This window comes from Lactuca serriola, chromosome 8 (assembly GCF_051521515.1).
Source record: "Lactuca serriola cultivar US96UC23 chromosome 8, Lser_US96UC23_V15, whole genome shotgun sequence".
NCBI classification, from domain to species: Eukaryota; Viridiplantae; Streptophyta; class Magnoliopsida; order Asterales; family Asteraceae; genus Lactuca; species Lactuca serriola.
The window spans coordinates 15,409,348-15,430,207 of record NC_136415.1 but is presented as its reverse complement, the minus strand read 5'-3'; positions in this window follow the sequence as shown (position 1 = coordinate 15,430,207).

Sequence of the window (20,860 nt, the reverse complement as noted above, 5' to 3'; positions counted from 1 at the left end):
TCCAACCTTATATTATAAGGTAACCCATAGCCCAATTGTAATTATCTTATAATTACAATTCCAATCCCTTAAGTTTAATTAATCTCTTTTAGCCACAAAACTAATTACCAATTAATTCTTGACTAATATTAATTAAACAATATGATTTCTACTTTAATATATTATTCTCATAATATATTAATAAATCATAATTAATCCTTTCTCTCCATAATTCATCCTATCAAGTTGCTTTGGTGAAGGCAACCCAAAAGGACCATGCACCATCAGGTCAAGTACTGTGACATCCCCATTTTCACGGCCAGAAAAGACCGATTTTGTTTATGCTTTATAAAAATCAGAGTACTTTATTTTATAAAAATGTTGCGGAATTTGTTCCCAGAAAAACATGGTAAATACGTTATTAAAACATTTTCAAAGAAACGTATTTATTTCATTTTAAAACGTTTGGGACGTCATCGTTAATACAGAAACATAAGCATAAACAGAACTTACAATTATTTACACTAGTGATCTACATCTCTTTAAATCTCTCAGTGTAATGTCACTTCATATCAACACCTGTGATATAAATAAACTGAGTGGGTCAGGTTGGGAAACCTAGTGAGTACATAGGGTTTTCAACCCACAATAATATAATTATTATGTTTAAACAATCAAACAATCAACCCAATTACCCATCCCCATTATCTTCTTTATTCTTAAGGATCTACCCTAAGAATCAGCTATTTCTCATTCATTCATTCCTAAGGATCATCCTAAGGAAACAACATGAAGTCCATTGTTGCCAATGACACATTGGTCAAGCGCAGCTGCTAATATTGTCACTTAGGCTCAGCTGCCAGAATTAGGACATTTTCTATGAGGCGCTTCTGCCGGTATTGACCTTTAAACGCTACTGTCATGGTCATAAGGCTCCCTATTACGCGCAGCTGCCGATACTGTCCTTAGAGCGCAGCTGCTAGGACGTTTACCGTAGATCTAAAACATCTACGGGTTGTGGCGCAGCTGCCAGTGCTCATCTATAGGGTACTAGGTCCACTGCTGCCAATGTATACCCATAGGGCACTAGGTCCATGCTACTAATGTTCCTCTATATCAACTTTTATCGCTCATTATTCATCTACCCATGTTTTACCCAACATATTTTGTAGATATAAAATACTTTATACAGTTTACATCATTTAAAACATGTATAAAAATCTTTCATCAGCATAGACAACAAGTATTCAGACAATATGCACAAATAGCACGTAATTTATAATAAAATACTTCATATATGTGTATAAGATGAAAGGGACCATGCACTCACAACACGTAAATTATATAATAAATACTTCATATCTATGTGTAAGATGAAAGGGACCATGCACTCACCTGAGAAGGTGGTGATTCGGTACTCGGACAGCGCTTCGTTACTTTAAAATAATTTCCTTCGACGAAACCTAGTATTATCACCAATAGATTTTAGTCTATTATTCGCTGAGACTAATTAATAGTCTAGCTATTATTACTATTATATAAGCGTTAAAAAAATACTTATATAACCCATAATAATAGCCCAAGTATTTATTATATGTTCTTAATAACGTTAATATAATTAAATAAAAACTATATTAAAAATAGCGTAGCCGTAGCTCACTTACAGCGGGTTTTATAGAAAACCAGGCTTTGCTTGGAGCAGCGTTTCCGAGCCGAAAAGCTCTTCTTCTCGGAGCCGTCGAGCACTCCGGGGCTTCCGCCTCGTGCTAGGGAGGTTCCCTAGGCTTTTCGGGGGATTCCGGGGCTAGAGAGAGGTTCTAGAGAGAGAGAGAGTAAAGAGAAGAAAGAATGGGAAAGGTGTGAAGAAAATGAGGGTGGGAGAGGTGGTATTTATAGGGTGAAAATGGCTGAACTTGGTGCCACATGTCACCATCTAGTGGCAAGACTTGGGGAGAAAGCAATGGCCAAGATTGTGCCACATCACCCATTTTCGCACAGCACACTTCCGACTTCTAAAATCCGTAACTTTCACATACGACCTCCGTTTTTGACGTTCTTTATATCCACGCGTAGGTAAAAATAATATCTACAAGTTTCATTTTGACTCCGTCGGCTAATTCTCGACCGATCTTAAATTTAACAGTACGAGGCGTTTAGACTGTTAAATGACCGCGAAGAATTCGTAACTCCTTCATACCGACTCCGTTTTCGTCTGTCTTTTTACCGTTGAGTTCCTATTAATGAGATATTGAACTCTCATTTAGGTCACGTAAGCCAAAAACCGCTCGAACTAAAATTCGAGTTTCGGGTCGTGCACTGCTAAGCCGAATCTTAGAAAAATCATAACTTCCTCATACGAAGTCAGATTTGGGTGTTCTTTTTTATCGACGCTCTTAGTTTAACGTATTGTATGAGTTTTGTTTAGATTGCTAAGGATAAATCTCGCTCTATCGTAAATTCACTATTTACGCTTCCCGGTGTCGTGCCGGTTTTGCCGTAAAACTTCGACGGGCCATAACTTCTTCGTTATAACTCGGATTTCGGCGTTCTTTATATGTACGGAAACCTTGTGACATATTCTAAAATTTGGTTAAGATGATTTATTCTAAATAATCTTTTGTCGAAAAGTCATTTTCGACCCCTATTGCCTCTAAATTGACTAGCCCGGATCTGCGGGCGTTACAAGTACATACCAAAATAGTTATGGACTTAAACACTAATCCAACAGTCTCCCACTTGGATAAGTCTAATAACTATTATGTGTATGACTTCAGATCCTGATCTGTAATCGTAGCTTTCCAAAGCCGCTGTCAACTTTGCTCTTATCAGATACGCGTGTCCTTTAGATAAGGGATCATATATTCCTCCATTCTAGATATCGTATAGATATAAGACATAAATTCTAATCATTCTCTCTATACTATTTCCCAACTTCCGATTTATGACGACTGACAACAGACTACAATTGATCACATCAAATTAGTCCCGGCTTTGCCAAGCGCTTAGGTGCCATCACTAAATCATCGAGGGGCCCAAAGATATCGCTTTTATCCTACTTTGGATAAAAGAAACGGATAAACTTTGACTCAATGCTCGCTTGCACTCACTTACCGAATCACACACAACAATATGTTTTATAACACCAAGTTACTGGTGCGTTTACATATTATCAATGTGCAACCGACTCGCAAGATACAACTCACACATCTCGGTTTCAAGAATATAAGATGTTATCGTCTCACTAATCACGCATGATAACAATCCATGAAGTGATCCAAGTGAGAGTGGGTTTAATCCAATGCTCAAATCATATTCATAAGCACTCATGAACATTGCAGCAAACATTTTCTTATGTCTAATACTCTTTAGACAATCCACACACCAATTCACGACAGTCTTCATTCATACCTACTTCCAACATATGAACGACTGTGGTCCGTTTGAATAATTTGACTATTCTGAACCAATTAAATTATTCAGGAAGTCAAAACATGCAAAGTGAAACACAAGAATAATACTAATCCCATATGGCCTAAAACCTTTGAGTATAAATAAAACACCTTTTACTTATCACCATATCGATTACTCATTATTTGTTGTTTTGGGTAATCAACTTCTTACTTGAATTATTACTACACTTGTCCCATGCTCTTAGCATGCACACAATGTTTACCTACGGTTCTTACTTTGTGAAATAGATCAAATGAACACATTTCCAATCATACTCATTTCACAACTCCTAATCCTTTTCACAAGTGAAAGAATATCAAATTCTTGCCATTTATAGAATATGTTAGATTCTAACATTTTATGCAATGATCCTTTCGTAATGTCACTGCACTAAAGTCACAATGACTATTGCCAATGAAATTATAAAGTCCTCTATCGGAGATTGTTACAAGAAAATTCCATAGATGTGATGTCTCTCACTCAAAGTACATTCCTTTGAACATCCTTTTGCATAAAAGTTTCTAATCTAGACATAGATTCTCAATATCCAACTCCCAATATGGAACCATTTCCATATTTTCCATATGACAAGTCATTCTTAATAGAATCTTTTCTATTTATAATAATGTCGATATGGTCCATCCAATACTATACTTCCAAGTACTCACAAGCGACCAATCCTCAACGAGCTTTGGATCGTCCTTTGATAGTTGTTTAATTATCTTAGTCAAAAACGATTCTTGTCCTTTTTCCCTCTAAATGCGCTAGACATTTGGAAAATTTTAGAATGGTAAAATATTATAGCATTTGCAATCAATCCTATACCCGAAGCGTATCGGACACGATACATAATGTCTTACATAAAGATTTGATACTTTATCAATCTTCTGCAATATTATTTTATGTGCTACGTTCTCACAATTCGAACTATGAAGAGGAATGTCGTAATCATAATCGAAATTTAAGAACACACTATGTATCCTTGACTAAATTTATTAACATTCCACAACCTAATCCTTTAGATTTGAAATGAAGCATAATATTCTCTCCCTTAATTATAGAAAAACAACTATTCAACCGTTGCGACTTTGCAAAGTATAACTCTTGTTGTCTATAATTAATATTGCTAACTTGCAATACTTGCCATAATAATCATACAAGAACAAATTTTATGCACCCACTATCATGATGATTATTATCATATAAGCATAACTCTTATGCTCCCACTAGCTTTGACATGTATTCAGAAACCATCTTAACTTCCAGAAAAACAATACCAACTGAATTTCTTAAGTTCATATTTCTAATACCTAATGCTTTGATAATCCTTTATATAAGCTTATACACTTTTGCCTTTGATAGCTCATATGGGTGTCTAAACAATTCAGACTAATTGCTAAATCTCACAATTCGAATCATGGAAAGGGATACCGTAACCATAATCAAATTCGAGAATCCACTTTTCACAATCACTATCTTCTTAAAATCTCTCTTAGTGATAGTATTTCCTCACAGTCATTTTCATGAAGGAGGAAATCTTATGACACTTAGATTTTAATGGTGTATGTGTTCCTATCCATGTGAATTTGTCAAAACCAAAGTTTGCGACAAATCCAAACTCGTATGGACCAAACTCTTAATCTTGATTTCTTGCCTTATGGTAACACGAGTGCCCACCATGTATTCCAAGTAGTTAAGCAGCTCACCCTTTCTTATCAATGTACTTTTCATTGATCAAGGTCCTTTCCTTTTATGCTTTCAAATGAGAACTCATAGAACTCACATGCATAATTAACTTAATTGGAATGGTACAGAAACAAAATAATGTCAACACGATAGGTTATAAACCTCAAGTCATGTGCTAGTGATGATCGATAAGGTTTATTCTTGATTTATCCTTGAAACCTTTCAAGACCATTAAGACTCCAACTGACTCCTTGACATATAAGATTCTCTTGTCAATAAACATTTCTCGACAAACAAATATTGAAGAGTTAGTGTAGCTTTTATCAAGACAAAACACTTCATAAAATTTGGTCCTAGTTGGTCTTTGTCTAATCCAAGACATCACAACTTTCCACATTTTATGAATATTATAAACCTTCTTAAGACTTGTCACTCAATGTCACAATCGCAACTCTAAGACTGGTTTTCTGGAACGAAGTATGATTGACTTCTTGATTTAACCTTTTTGTCAGTTCTTGATTCCTCTTCTCAGACATACAATTGTACTGAGACTCACTTAGAGGATCAATTGAGATATGGTTCTTAATCATTAAGATTTATCATAAAACATAATAAAAGGTACTCTCCCTTCTTCTTAGACTAGAGAAACTTTTATCTTTCTGCCTACTTGATTCTTCTTATTCGTTCTGCTATTGATTTAAACTCTTTCAATCAATTCAGAATTACACTTAATCTTATAAGTATAATCATATTTACTAAAATTTTAGTAAATCATGACGAATATCTTTGTTACTCTTGTGGTGGACTTGATCAACACACAACTTTGTGTACTTTATCTCCTAGTCCTTCACTTGACACTTTGTCAACAAATTAGTCTAATTTCCAAATATGAAATTTCTCATTCATCGTGCAACCAAGTTGCATGATTCCAAGTTTCTGTCCAACTGAAATTTGGGCGATGAGAAACTCTCCCTATTTGGTAAATTCTCGACATTTCCACAAACAACATAATTAAGAATTAAATCCATTATTTCTAATAATAGAAACATTCAAACATCAATTTTTCATACACGCCATTACAAGGATAAATAAATAATATAAAATCAAAATTTATTTTATTGCGGAAAAATTTGTCCTTACAATGCAATTCATTGAAAAACTATGCTAATACATATTTCTTAGCAATCTTATTCTAACTCTAAGTAGTAGCTTAAGAATCTGATCTTTAAGTAATGCGATCAAAATCCATTTCTTCACGGTTAGATTCTGCTCACTTCTTCCCTTAAGCTTCCTCTCTTTTCTTCGATCGTACAAAACATCAATTGTAATCTTATCACATTATGTATTAAGAATCTAGAATAGGAGTTTAAAAGAGTTAGTCAATGGATTTTACCTAAAGCAGATCCATACGTTTTGACTCTCCCATCTCTTAGATCTCTTAGGTAAATAGGGCAGCTTCATCTCCAATGCCTCTTCTCTTGGCAATAAAAGCAAATTGACTCTTTTGGAACAGCACATGGAACTACTTCAGACATTGCCTGTCTCTTATGATCAAACTTTTAGATCATGGCATGCCTTTCGTTGCCATTGCCTATATCCATAGAGGTCTGGAAGGCAGATTCACCAATCAACTTTGCTTTTCCAGTGCGCCAAATCATTGTTGATTCAGCAGCAATAAGCATGTAGGTGAGATCTATAAGGTTCATGTCGTGGTTCATCATATAGTACTCTCTTACGAACCCACTATACGAGTTAGGAAGTGACTGAAGAACCCAGTCAACAGCTAGCTCCTCACAGACAATGGATCCCAACATTCATAACCTATCAATGTGTGACTTCATCTCTAGGATGTGTGCACAAACCGACATTCCTTCTTCATGTTTACTTGCCAAAAGGGCTTGAGTGAGCTTGAACTTTTCAAGCCTTCGAACTTGTGGGTTAGGGAGAATAATTGGAGGAGGTGGAGGTAGTGAAGCATGATCTCTTGTTCCTCGATCGAATCGTGGAATATCATCTTCATGTGGAAAACTTGTTCCACGGGATTTGGGAAGACCATAGCTGTCGTACTTTGACATCTACAAAACGGGAGAAAAATAAATTCAAGTTAGTTGATTGATTGAGTCCTTAATAAATCACCCAAATGAGATATTAAGGCTAGGACCCAACACAATACGCTACAACCTAGAAAAGGGATGTCGTAATCTAGTTGTAGAATATTTGAAGGTAACTGAATGACGATTCACTAATTTACACCATGAAAAACGAAAAGGAAATTTAAGTTTTAAATCTATGAAAATTCCTAGATCCTTTGAGATTCATTGAACTTTTTAATGGCAAGTTTAAATCTCGATATGCCCATCTAGTTTGTGACTGGGATACCGAGGATCAAAAAGCGAGTGTGAATAACCATGCAAACTTACATGGTGCCCCCACATGTTACAGTCACCTATTTGATGTGCGGGTTAACCACACACGCTCCACCGAACTATGACAAACATTGAGTCACCCTTTGCTACCTTTGCTTAGAACTATTTAGTGTGTCGGTTAACCACACACGCTCCACTAACGTCTTCGCAAGGGTACAATGTGTAATTTCATGGAATTGCATCAATTCACTTTTGCCTAAAGTAACTAAGATTGGGAATTTTGTAAAAGCATTTAGTTACTTTTGTACGTCATTATACTTATAATGGAAGGTTTCTTTCCTATCCTACCCGTTCGTCTAACGACCCTCCACTAGTCAAGAGTGCGGTGGGTAAGAGTGGATACCCATTCAATCGTCATTTTATAGGTAATTTCCTTAAACACCCCTTATAGACCAGCTTCGTGAATGAGGCCTACTAACGGTAAAACTGACTTTTACTCATACTTATATAATATTAGACTTTTAATGTTATATATAGTATAGGGTGTACTTTACACTTTTAAAATACTATTTGGCCGAATTTAAAAATTATACCTTTAATTTAATTAAATGTAAACCAAAAACTATATGGATTTATTAAATCTCTTTTAATTATACACCTTAATTAATTAATAAAACCATAAGGGTGTGATTTGAACTTTTCAAAACAATACTAGGGTTTTAGAATTTAACATTCCTAAATTAAACTTTTAATCAACTTTTAATTCCAAAACTTGAGGGCAAGTTTTGAAACATTTCAAAACATTAGGGTTTAGAATTTAAATATACATCAAAATTAAACTTTTAATCAAAAATTTAAATTCCAAAACTTGAGGGCAAGTTTTGAAACCTTTTCAAAACATTAGGGTTTAACTATTTAAATTCCAAAAACAAAACTTTTAAGTTCAAATTTAAATTATAAAACCTAAGGGTGCAAATTGAAACTTTTCAAACTAAATAGGTCAAATATTTATCTAATAATAATCCTATATTATCCATATTTAACCAAATCCATTAATTCTGATAAGGATAATCATTCCAAACATAAAAAATCGATTTTAGGCAATAAAAACGAGTTTTGGTAATTATCCTAAACAAAATCTGCTCAAAAAATCGAAAATCTCGTCAACAGCACCATGGACTCGTCAAGTCCACTGATGGACTCGCCGAGTTCAGCCTACTCGCCGAGTCCAACTGATGTACTCGCCGAGTCGAGGCTACTCCCCGAGTCCATAAATGGACTCGCCGAGTTGGCGGCGCAGACAACAAAAAAATTTCATTTTTTTCTGATCTTTTTGTATCTATTCAATAGAAAAGCGACCTAGGCTCTGATACCACTATTGGGTTTTAGACTATACATCATTCCTATGGTGTACATGCAAACCCTAACAACTTTTGGATCTAGGTTGTCTAATGAACATGCAATTGAATATCCAAAGCTATAAACCCTAGATCAAGCATGCAATAAATCATATTAACATAAAATAGGGTTTAAGATATTACCTTGATTGTTATGCAGCAATAACAATCTCAAATCCTCCTTGTAATGACTTTAGAAAGCTTAGAGTCACAAATGTCACTCCTCTAATGGTTCACAAACACCAAGAGCAAGAGGATGAAGAGGAGAAGAGAAGGAGGCTGCCCAAAACGTGTGAAAATCCTAAGGAACATGTCCACCACGTTTTTGGGGCTTAAGGGTCCTTTATATACATGTAGGCTATTAGGGTTTTGAACTAGGAAACCCTAAACTGACTGCTTAAGCCCTAAGCAGCCCATGGACCCTTCTTTAATAAGCCTTGGACGATTTCTAATGGGTTTCTCCATAGAATTCGTCCAACCTTATATTATAAGGCAACTCATAGCCCAATTGCAATTATCTTATAATTACAATTCCAGTCCCTTAAGTTTAATTAATCTCTTTTAGCCACAAAACTAATTACCAATTAATTCTTGACTAATATTAATTAAACTATATGATTTCTCCTTTAATATATTATTCTCATAATATATTAATAAATCATAATTAATTCTTTCTCTCCATAATTCATCCTATCAAGTTGCTTTGGTGAAGGCTGCCTAAAAGGACCATGCACCATCGGGTCAAGTACATGCCAAAATAGTTATCGACTTAGACACTAATCCAACATAAACAATTCAGACTAATTGTCAAATCTCACAATTCGAATCATGGAAAGGGATATTGTAACCATAATCGAATTCGAGAATACAATTTCACAATCACTATCTTATTAAATCTCTCTTAGTGAAAGCATTTCCTCACAGTCATTTCCATGAAGGAGGGAATCTTATGACACTTAGACTTTAATGGTGTATGTGTTCCTATCCATGTGAATTTGTCAAAACCAAAGTTTACGACAAATTCAAACTCATATGGACCGAACTCTTAATCTTGATTTCTTGCTTTATGGTAACACAGCTGCCCACCATGTCTTCCAAGTAGTTAAGAAGCTCACCCTTTCCTATCAATGTACTTTTCATTGATCAAGGTCCTTGCCTTTTATACATTCAAATGAGAACTCATAGGGCTCACATGCATAATTAACTCGATTGGAATGGCACAGAAACAATATAGTGTCAACATGATAGGTTGGAAACCTCAACTCGTGTGCTAGTGATGATCGATAAGGTTTATTCTTGATTAGTTCTTAAACTTTTCAAGACCATTAAGACTCCCACTGACTCCTTGACATATAAGATTCTCTTGTCAATAAACATTTCTTGACAACCAAATATTCTAGAGTTAGTGTAGCTTTTATCAAGACAAAACACTTAATAAAATTGGTCCTAGTCGGTCTTTGTCTAATCCAAGACATCACAACTTACCAATTTCAAATGTGCAAGAATAAGAAAAACTTTTTTCCAAATTCTACATTTGATGAATGTTATAAACCTTCTTAAGACTTGTCACTCAATGTCACAATCTTAACTCTAAGACTTGTTTTGGAACGAAGTATGATTAACTTCTTGATTTAACCATTTCTTCAATTCTTAATTCCTCTTCTTAGACATACAATTGTACTAAGATTTACTTTGAGGATCAATTGAGATATGGTTCTTAATCATTAAGACACATCATAAAGCATAAAAGTACTCTCCCTTCTTCTTAGAATAGAGAAACTTTTATCTTTCTGCCTACTTGATTCTTCTTATTCGTTCTGCTATTGATTTAAACCTTTTCAATCAATTCAGAATTACACTTAATCTTATAAGTATGATCATATTTACTAAACTTTTAGTAAATCATGACGAATATCTTTGTTATTCTTGTGGTGGACTTGATCAACACACAACTTTGTGTACTCGATCTTCTAATCTTTCAGTTGACACTTTGTCAATGAATTAGTCTAATTTCCAAATATGAAATTTCTCATTCATCGTGCAACCAAGTTGCATGATTCCAAGTTTCTGTCCACTTGAAACCCGGGCGATGAGAAACTCTCCCTATTTGGTAACTTCTCGACATTTCCACAAACAACATAATTAAGAATCACATCCACTTGTTGTAGAAATATATGAACATCAATTTTTCATAACGATTTCATTGCAAGGAAATAAATAAATAAATATATGAGTCAAACCAAAATTTATTTTATTCATAAAAGTAGCGGAAAACATGTGTCCTTACAATGCAAAATCAATTGAAAACTATGTAGTCAAAAAGAAAAATTTCTAACAACTCTATCATAACTTTCTAAGCTCAAAATCTAATCTTCAAATCCATGCGATCGAAATTCATTTCTTCGTGATTAGACTCATCTTGCTCTTTCATCAAGCTTCCTTTCTTTTCACTGATCCTGCAAAACATTCAAATGTAATCTTATCACATCATGTATTAAGAATCAACTAATAGGAATTTAATGGAGTTAGATAGTGGATTTTACCTGAAGCACAACCATACTCTTTGACTCTCCCATCTTCTGGACTCTTCAGGTTCTTAGGGTAGACTTGTATCCAACGCCCTTTCTCTTGGCAGCAAACGCAGGTCGGTTCTCCTAGAACATCCTCGAAAGCATGGTTGGTTGACTTTCCCAACAAATACGCTCCATTGCTTTGCCAAATCATTTCTGATTCAGCAGCAATGAGCATGTAAGTTAGGTCAATGAGGTTTTCGTCATGAACCATCATATAATACTTTCTCTTGAACTCATTATATGATTCAGGAAGTGACTACAGAACCCAGTTCACAGCCAACTTATCAGGGAACGACGCACCCAACATTATCAACCTATCGATGTGTGATTTCATTCCTAGAACGTGGGCACACACGGGTTTACCATCTTCATGTTTCATTTCCAATAGGGCTTTAGTGACATTGAACCTTTCAATTCTTCGATCTTGTGGGTTATGGAGAATAATTGGAGGAGATGGAGGAAATGAAGCATGATATCTTGTTCCTCGATCGAATCGTGGAATATCATCTTCATGTGGAAAACTTGTTCCACGAGATTTGGGAAGACCATAGCTGTCGTACTTTGACATCTACAAAATGGGAGAAAAATAAATTCAAGTTAGTTGATTGATTGAGTCCTTAATAAATCACCCAAATGAGATATTAAGGCTAGGACCCAACACAATATTCTACAACTCGGGAGAGGGATGTCGTAACCCAATTTGCAGAACATTTGAAGGTAAGTGAATGACGATTCACTAATTTTCCACCATGAAAAACAGAAAAACGATTAAGTTTTTAAATGTATTGAAAACTCCTAGATCCTTTGAGATTAATTGAACTTTTCAATGGCATGTTTAAATCTCGATATGCCCCTCTAGTTTGTGACTGGTATACCGAGGATCACAAAGCGGGTGTGAATAACCATGCAAACCTACATGGTGCCCCCACATGTTACATTCACCTATTCGATGTGCCGGTAAACCACACACGCTCCACCGAACTATGACAAACATTGAGTAACCCTTTGCTACCTTTGCTTAGAACCATTTAGTGTGCCGGTAAACCACACACGCTCCACTAACGTCTTCGCAAGGGCACAAAGTGTAATTTCATGGAATTGCATCAATTCACTTTTGCCTAAAGTAACTAAGATTAGGAATTTGTAAAACATTTAGTTACTTTGTACTTCATTATACTTATAATGGAAGGTTTATGAAGGTAAAAGTGGATACCCATTCAATCGCCATTTTATAGGCAATTCCTTAAACACCCCTTATAGACCAGCTTTGTGAATGAGGCCTACTAACGGTAAGACTGACTTTTACTCATACATATATATAATGTTAGACTTTTAATGTTATATATAGTATACGGTGTATTTTACACTTTTAAAATATTAGGTGGTCAAATTTAACAATTATATTTTTAATTCAATTAAATTTTGAGTCAAAACTTTATGGATTTATTAAACCTCTTTTAATTATCCACCTTAATTAATTAATAAAACCATAAGGGTGTGATTTGAACTTTTCAAAACAATACTAGGGTTTTAGAATTTAACATTCCTAAATTAAACCTTTAATTAACTTTTGAATTCCAAAACTTGAGGGCAAGTTTTCAAAACATTTCAAAACGTTAGGGTTTAGAATTTAAATATTTCAAAATCAAACTTTTTAATCAAAATTCAAATTCCAAAACTTGAGGGCAAGTTTGAGACTTTTCAAAACACTAGGGTTTCAACTATTTAAATTTCAAAACAAAACTTTTAAGTTCAAATTTAAACTATAAAACCTAAAGGGGAAAATTGAAACTTTTCATAACAAAAGGATCAAATAACAAATAATATAAATTAAACAATTAATTTTGTCATTATCTATATTTGACCTAATTTCATTTTCTTGCAAAATAAGTTACCCAATTAATACAAGTAATCAAACTTTATCATATAAGGAAGTTATTATCTAATCAATTGGTAATTATCTTTTGTTTAATCAAGGATATACTCATAAATATGTATAAAATCGGATTTTAATGACCTAAAACAGATAAGGCAAGTGTCCATGAGTAAAACAGCAAGAAATCCTGAAAATAGCTCCATCTGACGCTCGAACTCGTCGAGTACCACACTGGACTCGCCGAGTTGAGGCCTACTGGCCGAGTACACTGTGGTACTCGCCGAGTTCATCAGGCAGATGGGCCAAAAATCGAATTTGCATCTTGAACAAACATACAAGGCATCAATACAATAGAAACCAATCAATGCTCTGATACCACTAATGGGTTTTAGCTATAAGAACATCCTATGTGCTCATACAAACCCTAATGCTTGGATCTAGGTTTCTCTATTGTACATGCAAGTTATCCAAGACTATAAACTGTAGATCTAGTATATGATAATCAATATAACATATAAATTAGGGTTTAGATCATACCTTGATTGTTATGTAGCAATAACAATCTCAAATCCTCCTTGTATTGACTTTAGAAAGCTTAGAGTCACAAATGTCACTCCTCTAATGGTTCACAAACACCAAGAGCAAGAGGATGAAGACGAGAAGAGAAGGAGGCTGCCCAAAACATGTGGAAACCCTAATTAACTAGTTCCCCACGTTTTTGACCCGTAAGGGTTCTTTAAATAGTGAAGCTATTAGGGTTATCAAACAAGGAAACCCTAATTTGGATGCTTAGGCCCTAAGCAACCCATGGACTCCTTCCTAAACAAGCCTTGGACGATTTCTAATGGGTTTTCCCATAGAATTCGTCCAACCTTATATTATAATTAAGGTAATCCAAAGCCCAATTGCAATTATCTTATAATTACAATTCCAGTCCCTTAAGTTTAATTAATCTCTTTTAGCCACAAACTTAATTCTTATTAATTCTTGACTAATATTAATTAAACAATATGATTTCTCCTTTAATATATTATTCTCATAATATATTAATAAATCATAATTATTCCTTTCTCTCTCCATAATTCATCCTATCAAGTTGCTTTCGTGAAGGGAACCCAAAAGGACCATGCACCATCAGGTCAAGTACATACCAAAATAGTTATAGACTTAAACACTAATCCAATAGTGAAGATATCCCAGATTCATCGAAGAATTACTTCTTGAAAAGTCGTAATGTTGTCCGATAGTCGTCTTATCAAGTGAGTGCATAGTCTCTTTCATAAACACGATTTTAATACAAGTATTGTTTGAATGTATTAAGTATACATTTTGAGAGAGTGTATAATCCCTTTCTTCTAACACATAGGTATGAAGTATCTTCTATAGAATACGTGCTATGTGTATATATATTATCTGTGTATTTGGAGTGAGTATTGAATGAATATTTTATATAGGTTTTAAGCTGTATATAAATGTATAAGTATATTGTAGACAGTTGACTTGTTATAAAATGATGAGAAGCCTCGATGGTGTTGCTGATTCAATCATCTAGCGGAGTTTAGATGACGACCACAGACTTTTTTAGACAGTCTAGTGGAATGCTGGCAGGCTCGCCACCTGTAGGTGTTAATGAACTTGAGTGTTCATTTGCTGTACTCCATCCCCCACATGGTTCCCTTGTTTGACATATATTGCTGAGGAACCCCCGAAGCATGTGTTGTCGTGCCGATGAAAATCCTTAGGCTAGGTCCCTTGTGATAGTTGTTTTAGGGACGTAAGTGAGGATAACGGGAATGGGTAATTGGGTTATTGTTGGTTGATGAAATTAATATAATTATTTATTGTTGGTTGAAATCTCTATATGCTTACCAGGCTCCCAAGCCTGACCCACTCAGTTTTTCTTTGTATTACAGGTAGTGGCACCAGAGCGTAAGTTGGAAAGGCTTATAATGTGCTGTTTATGCTTTTGGTCTGTATCGGAACATGACATCCCGAGTTTTGTTATATAATGAAAATAGATTTCTTTAAGAAATGCTTTGGTAAATCTTATTTTATCATATTTCATTTTGAGAACAAATTCCGCAACTCTTTTAATCAAAGGATTACTCTGAAATTATTTTAAAAGCATAAATTAAACTGGTCTTTACTGGCCGTGAATTTGGGGATGTCACAGTTGGTATCAGAGCATTAGTTTAAGCGAACTAGGACTTTTTAGGATTTCTAGACTTAAAATTAGAATGCTAAGTGAAGATTGTGAGATGAGTGTCTGTCATATTTTAGACACGAGCACTAGTATATTTTAGGAAAGATGCCTAAAATGCTTTTATGTGCTAAATGTTATATGTTTTCTATATATGATATTATTTGTTCAGATCTACGATTTGTTGCCAACTGGATCTGGAGACCTTATGTGTTTAGGATTCTAAGCGTATGATTACGATATTAGAACTAGCATGTAAACGTTTCGGGAGTGATAAGGATGATTTAATTATCTATCATGAATGAGGATCTTAATTCACCTTATTTGGTGTATAGATCAAAAATGGCAAGAACCAGAAGTGGAGTTGGAAATACAAACGAAAACAGGAATCAACCACTTGTGATTGAGCAAGTGGCTGTTGCAGCAGCAACACCTGAGCCAATGACAATGGTTGGGGTACAAGTGATGATCCAAATGATGTTGGATCGTCAGATGGAAGAAACAAGACGTCTGCTTCAGTTGAATCATGAAGAAATTTCAATGCCAATTGAACAACCCGAGTTGAATGAAGGGCAGTCGGAAGGAGGTAACTTCAGTGGGATTGTTGGTCAAGCCAACCCACCGTTAGTTAGACAAAACAACCAAGAGGGAGGAATTGATGGACTTAGATGCAAGTACAAAGATTTTCTGACTTTCAAACCATCGGCCTTCATTGGAAAGGAAGATCTGTTCGAAGTCATGGATTGGATCTCGGAGATGGAGCTGGCCTTTATGACATGCGGTTGCAAGGGAAAACTACAAATCATATATGCAGTACGTCAGTTCAGGGGTGGCACTGTTCGTTGGTGGAACACTCCAGGGAAGACCATAAGCCCCAATGAGCCACTGCAACTGACTTGGGCAGAGTTCTGGGTGCAATTCAAGTGCAAGTTCTGCTCGGCCCAAAATTTGCTGGAATTGGAGAACAAATTTCTAACATTTAAGCAAGACAAAATGTCAGTTGATGAATACACCAATGCCTTTATAGAAAAAATGGAGTTTGCTTAATGCATCGTCCCAGACGAGCTGACAAAAGTTGACCGGTACGCAAAGGGGCTCCCATGGGAGTATGTGGTGCCATTACGCCAGGCACCTACTCTGGAGGAAACTATTTGGGCTGCCAAGTCTGTTGAGGATATGATCAAGGGGAGAACCGCCAGAAAGGTTGAAGTTGGCGAACATAGAAAGTTTGAAGGAACTTTAGGTTCCAGCAAGAAAAGCAAATATCCGAAGTCTAATTCGAAGAAGTTTGGAGGAAGAGGAGGAGGCGAAGCGAAATGGTGTGAAAAGTGCAAGAAAAACCACTCTGGAAAATGTAGTGAGGAAGTGACTTGCTACAAATGTGGAGAAACTAGGCATTATGCCAACGAGTGTCCGTCCAACAAGAGGATGTGCTTTGGATGTAACGAGGAAGGGCACATTTTGAATGACTGCCCGAAAAAGAAGGAGGCAGCAAAACCCAACATTCCACCAAAGCCGAAGGCGAGAGCCTTCCAGATGACACTGGAAGCTGCGAAAGGATGAAGCTGATGTCGCTTTAGGTACCTTTCTCGTAAACGAATTACCTGCCCAAATTTTGTTTGATTCTGGAGCCAACTACTTTTTTATTTTGCATGAATTTGGTAGAAAACTAGCTTTGTCTGTTGATAGACTAGTTAATGCTTTAGTAGTCGAGGTTGCTAGTGGCAAGTTTATACCTGTTAGCCATCACATGAAAAGCTTCTTCATTGATTAGAATGGGAATAAGTTCCACGAGGAATTATTGCCTATTGAGCTAAATGGTTTCGATATCGTGCTGGGAATTGCCTGGCTTAGCGCCAATGATGACGAGATATTATGCAAGAAGACGATAATAAAAGTAAACCCGCCAGGGAAAGAGTCATTTATGGTGTACGGGGACAAACGCAGAGTAAATTCTGGAATCATTTCTCTAATGAAAGCCAGAAAGTGTTTGGTTAAAGGATGTACATCATATTTGGCATTCATGATTGATGCAAAGAAGGAGAAAAAGGAGATGCAGAGCATTCGTGTGGTGTGTGATTATCCGGAAGTATTTGCCAAAGATCTTCCTAGATTACCGCCTGATTGACAAGTAGAATTTCGTATTGACTTGTTTCCAGGAACCACGCCAATCGCAAAAGTATTGTACCGATTAGCACCAACGGAGATGAAGGAGCTGATGATGCAACTTCAGGAGTTATTGGAAAAAGGTTTCATTAGACCTAGTTCATCACCCTGGGGAGCTCCGATGTTATTTGTAAAGAAAAAGGACGGGAGTATGAGGATGTGCATTGATTACAGAGAGTTGAATAAGGCAACGATAACGAATAGATATCCATTGCCAAGGATTGATGACCTATTCGATCAATTACAAGGTTCAAGTTATTTTTCAAAGATCGACCTAAGGTCAGGATATCATCGGCTGAAGGTGAGAGAGCACGATATTGAAAAGACTGCATTCAGAACACGATATGGACACAACGAGTTTTTGGTTATGTCGTTTGGACTAACCAATGCTCCAACGGCCTTCATGGATTTAACGAATAGGGTTTGTAAACCGTTCCTTGATAAATATGTGATAATGTTCATAGATGACATTCTGATTTACTCGAAAAGCCAAGAGGAGCATGGCAGACACTTGCGAGAAGTGTTAGAAGTCTTGAAGAAGGAAAAGTTGTATGCAAAGTTCTCCAAATGTGATTTTTGGATTCGAGAAGTCCAATTCTTGGGTCACGTGGTCAACCATGAAGGGATAATGGTTGACCTAGCAAAGATTGAAGTTGTGATAAAGTAGGAGCAACCGAAAAGTCCCACGGAGATCTGAAGCTTTCTGGGATTAGCCGGATATTACCAAAGGTTTATGATGAGATTAAAATAACCTTTAATCAATGAAGATCGATTAGATCTTGAACAAGTATATAAATATAAAACAGTAAGAACTCAATAAAAAGTACAAGACAAGATTGAATCAAACGAGTCGAATGATTAAAACAAAATCCTCAGAAGAGCTCGATTAAGAACATCAACTGTAGAAGATTGGTAGGTTACAAGAACGATTAAAGAAACCTTGAAATTACTATCGTTAAGCTCTCTATCGTTATTCTCTAAAATTGTTGACCTAATATGCATGCAAGCATTAACTTATATACAATACATAAAAGGCTCACGGTTGGACAGGCCCAAACCGGAGTGTACATGGCTAAACTATCGAGCCCAAAAGACGCAACATCAAAATAAACTTCAGCCCAACAATCTCCCCCTTTGCGTCAATTTGGAGCGAGACCTTCACTTTTTACTTGGGCCGGCAGCTGAAGCAGGTACCTTCTTCTTCACGGTGCTAAACAGACACTTGGTTATGGAGAGAATGGTCTGTCTAAACCGAATGTACCAATTGATCATGTCGTTGAAGTACTTGATGTCATCACCCGAATTCTCTTTACACCGCTTGATAATCGATAAAACGTGCTCCAAGCAAGCTGTGGTGTAAAGGTGTTTGTCAGCTAAAGCGAAGAGACATTTCTGTCCTTCGGCTCTAGTGAACATAACCGAGTTACGCCTCGGATCAATCTTGCCCATTTTCATTTGGTTGAGATCACTGGCCGATCCCACAGGAGCTATCTTCGGTTTCTTCTTGAAGACTGTGGCGACCTCCTGATCCATTAGGGCAACCTCCATGATGTAGCAGGCTAACATCCTTTTGACATGGTCTATAATGGGACCATATTCGGCTTCATCAGTCAAAAGGATATTGTACAGTACAATCCAATCATGAGGATTTAGATTCAGTAGATCCGCCAGGGAGATAAGATGAGCAGTTCTTGCAGATCCTCGAATGAGCTTGAACTTAACGTTTGTGAATCTCCCTACGGCATAAGGCTTCAGCACCCGAACGTTCACAATCTTCTGAGCGCTCCATGTAAGGTATTGAGGGCGAGCGGCCTCCAGATAGAAGTCAATGAGCTCCCTGTCAAGCTCATCGTTCGGATGTGGGACTTCAAAGATGTTAGAGAAGGCGTGGAAGATGAACGCCTTTCGAGTCAGCGGCATATCAAACTGCGAATCGACAGTGTTGTTGCAGTCGAATGATATAACCGGCTCGAGCCATAATATGCTTGGAGTTTTTATGGCCTCTTTAATCATACGTTCCCTGGTCCAGGCAGGGAAGAGCGTCTTTCGGCTCTCAAGGAGATCGTGGGCTTCTTTTTGCTTGCGTTCGGCTTCTTCAGCCTCTCGCGCCACACGACTGGCATCATCGTCAGCATTGCGACTGTTCTTTCGTTTTAACATGTCAGCAATGGTCTCCTTGTCTTCATCTTCATCTTCATCTTCCTTAGCTATGTTTTTGCCCTTGTTCTTCACACCCGAACCCGAAGCATGACCAGTCTGAGGTGGTTCGGTTGTGTGAGTAGCTTTGGAGGAAGGAGGTGGTTTCGATCCGGTCTGCTCATCTCCCCCTTGTTTCGGAATGGACACGAAACTCGGTAGGCCTTCGATTTTGCTGAGAAGGTCCATGGCCGGAGAGAGCTTTTCAGCGAGGGTACGCCTCATCGAATGGTTTAGGATGGGGTCGTATGCTTCCAGGATGTTGGATAGTGCTGCGTGGACATCCGAAACACACGTTCGGATCACTTCCCTTTCGGATCGAAGAGCTTCCAGTTGTTGTTGGGAGTTGGAAAGTTGCGTGCTCTTGACCTTTAGGGCAGTTGTTTTACTCGCCAAGACGTCCATCAGAGAATTCTCAGCTGCAAGATCCTCTTGTATCTTAGCCAGGCGGGCATCGATGGAGGCACGAAGTGCCGAGTTGTCTTCGCTTATATGTTGGCGTAGGGTAGCGAACGAAGTCAACTCCGTTGAGACGAACTTGGCCAATTGTTGAACAATCGGTTCCAGAGGTGTCTTGGTGGCGTCGGCGCTCTCCTGCAAGGACTTCAGCAGGATGGTAGCGTTGGAGAATAGTTTATCGACTTTTTCGGTCGCAGCCTCACAGGCTCTAGTGGAGGCATCAATCGCAGCAGTTGCTGAGGCCACCGAATCATGTTGGGCCCTGGAGAAGGCATCAACGATTTTCTGAAGGGCAGCTTTAGAGAGAGAGGACTGTTGGTTGGATGAGGAGGCGAGAAGTAGATCAACCTTCTCGTGAAGCTCTTTGAGATGCTTCTTTGTCACTGGAGCATCATCCTCCTCATCACTCTGAACTTGAAACGGACTATAGTAGACCGAATCAAAGTTCATGTGATCACCACCAAGGTAAGGGTTGTCGCCATCGGAGGCATTTTCTAGAGATGGAGGTGGTG